Source organism: Mytilus trossulus, chromosome 3 (genome assembly GCF_036588685.1).
Source record: "Mytilus trossulus isolate FHL-02 chromosome 3, PNRI_Mtr1.1.1.hap1, whole genome shotgun sequence".
NCBI lineage: Eukaryota > Metazoa > Mollusca > Bivalvia > Mytilida > Mytilidae > Mytilus > Mytilus trossulus.
The window spans coordinates 74,834,031-74,837,301 of NC_086375.1; positions in this window are offsets into that span (position 1 = coordinate 74,834,031).

Below are 3,271 nucleotides of genomic sequence, written 5' to 3' on the forward strand. Positions count from 1 at the left end.
GCTTCTAAATTGTTAGTTGCGACAAGTAGAATCATGTAAATTTTGATTGCAAGGGTACTTTGAACGTAAATGTGAGTTTTCTCCCCTCTTGCATTTAAAAATATGCGTATGGTGATATAACTGATTAACCAAATATGATTAAGAGCTATGGTCTTTTGATTTGAGGTTCTTGGTTTATGACCTTGAAATTGATCTCAAGGTCATAGCTTAATTTGACGTTCTAGATTTTGATCTTTGCTTTTACTTCACATGTATACATGATAAAGCCATGAGACTTTTGGCAAAAGGTATCAAACCATTTAACCTTGAATAAAACAACCGGAAGTGACCTTGTGTAAACCGGAAGTAGCTAGTTTTGGTACATTATTAATATAAAAGTATATAAAACCAGATATCTTTGGAATCAGTGTCAAGTAAATATTTAATTATTATCGGAATGAATATTTTTCAAACCGGAAGTAACAAATCATCTGCATTATCTAAAAAAAAAAAAGTAAAGAAACCATATATTTTTGAAATCAGCGTATACTAAGCTATCATTTAACGATTGAAATGACATTTTAAACTTAATTTTACAACTTTCATATAAGAACATATTGTTTTTGGTGGGAAGACCTTCAATTAATCTCTGAACAATTGTTTTTTTATTTTTATTTTTTTTCTTCTGCCTAATTTTGTCTTGCGATAAATTTATTTGACAAATTTGCTCGTTAAATCTTTCGCATGATTTGTCCTATTTCGACCGAAGCGACATAAACACTCCATATGAGAGTTATTTCCCCTTATGCATTTAATATAAGTGATATGCATTTCTATCTTGTAAACCATAAGTGATAGAGACCTAGGATGTTTTGATTTGAGGTCCTTAGTCCAAAAAAGGAAATTTAGATCAAGGTCAAAGGTCACGGTCATATTCTAATTTTTGAATTTGGATTATTTTCACTTATTCCCAAAAACCGTATAAAATATCAACAAATTATGTTTACTAAATTGTAAGTTGCGACATGTCGTAACACGATAATTTTGATTACAATGGTACGTTGAACGTAAAAGGTAGTTTTCTCCCCTCTTGTATTTAAAAATATGCGTATGGTGATATAACTCATTAACCAATCTTAATTAAGACCTATGGTCTTTTGATTTGAGGTCCTTGGTTTATGACCTTGAAATTGATCTCATGGTCATAGCTTAATTTGAAGTTCTAGTTTTTGACCTTTGCTTTTACCTCATATGTATACATGATACAGCCATGAGACTTTTTGCAAAAGGTATTAAACCATTTAACCTTAAAAAAATAACCGAAAGTGACCATGTGTAAAGCGGAAGTAGCAATTGTTTGTTCTTTATTAATCTAAAAGTATATAAAACCAGATATCTTTGGAATCAGTGTCAAGTAAATATTCAAATATTATCGGAAGTAACATTTTTCAAACCGGAAGTAACAAACCATCTCCCTTATTTAAAAAATATTTTATAGAAACCATATGTTTTTGGAATCAGCGTACAATAAGCTATCATTTGACAATTGAAATGACATTTTAAACTTAACTTTACTACTTTCATATTTAAATACATTGTTTTTGGTGGAAAGACCTTCAATTGTTTTCTGAACAATTGGTTTTTAATTAACTTTGCATTTGTGCTCAACCTTCAATGGAGATTCTAAATTATAAATATAACCAAAAGTTGTTAATCTATAGGATAGTGAAGACGAATAAAAGCTAACCGACTGTAAAAATATTTCTTTAAAATTTTGTAAAACTTTCTCAGAAAAATGCTCGAGCCACTTGTGAATCACTTGACTTCCATAGCTCAAAATTAACATTTTTACACAATATTTTAATAAAGCAGTAAAATATTATTCGCTTCTCAAAGTGTTAGACGCAATAAAAATCGTATACTTGCATCATCTTACCCAAATACAGATTTAATTAAGTCCTGAACATTTCGACATTTGGTTGTTTATTTTTTTTTTAAATACCCTTATACTTACAAATCACAAGTACATTTTCAGATCCGACTAAAGACCGATAATTATCACCATATCGTCAGGTAAATATGCTACATAAAATGGCATTATTTTTACTCGGAGGTATTGAAAAAATATGTAAATTAAAATGATATAACAATTTATCAATTTGATATAACAAAACTAATTGTAAATTTCTCTACAAATAGTGTGCTTTTATCATAATAATGATGAGTTAAAAGTTGAATAACCCGAACTGGCGCATGTCGTGTATTAGTTGATTGTTCATCTGACATCCAGAAACAAATATATAATGCATTTTCAAAACTCAATTTATAGGTTTAATGTTTCTATAACCAACCATCCCCCTTTCCCTTTTATTTGGGACAATATTCGGTACTTGTTTTTTAAGTTCGCATATGGGACCTGGTGCTTTAGAACAAACAAATATAAAAGAGAAAAGGGGGTCTATTTGATCAAATATATTGCATATTTTCAAGACAAAGCGAAACGAAAAGTTCCATTGAGATGTTAGTGTTCTAGGAATATAAGGACATGCAAGGATAAAAAATGTTTTTCCTTCTTAAAAACATGTTTAATCCCGCTGCAAATGTTTGCACCTGTCTTAAGTCAGGAATCTGATAAACAGTAGTTGTCGTTATACACTAGTTATATTTGGGGCCCTTTTTGTTATATCAAATTAATAGTTTGTCATATCAAATCAATAATTTGTAATATCAAATTGTAAAAAAGTAGACTAGAATGGCCCTGAAAGGCTTCAGTATTAAACGCTAAGTTTAAACTGGTTGCTAATTGATTAGCCCCTAATCAATTGATAATTTCATAACACTTAATCTGTTGCATATATTATTCAACCTATATCTACATTCCCCCCTACAATTTTATATATGAATTTCAAAATGGTTGGTATAGGTTGAATGTACCATGAAAATAAAGGAAGTATGTACTTGTATGTTGATGTCAGTACTGATGTCATAATTAAATAAAATTGTTAGGTTAAACGTGGTGTAGTTGTCAAAGCATTGTGCTGATGGCCGTTATGAAACAAGACATGACATCTTTTTTAAATGTGAAAGAATCTCAGATATATTTTCTGGAATAACATTCATGAGGTAAATTATTTTTTAAAGTCAATTAAAATAATAAGATAACTTAATCAAAAGAGCTAAACTTCAGCAGTAAAAACTGTCTTGTACTGTGTCCCTACCTGTAGATGATTTTTAGTTCTTTGCGTTGTTCGGTTGCTGTTTCACTGACGTACACCAACATCTAGTTTTATAG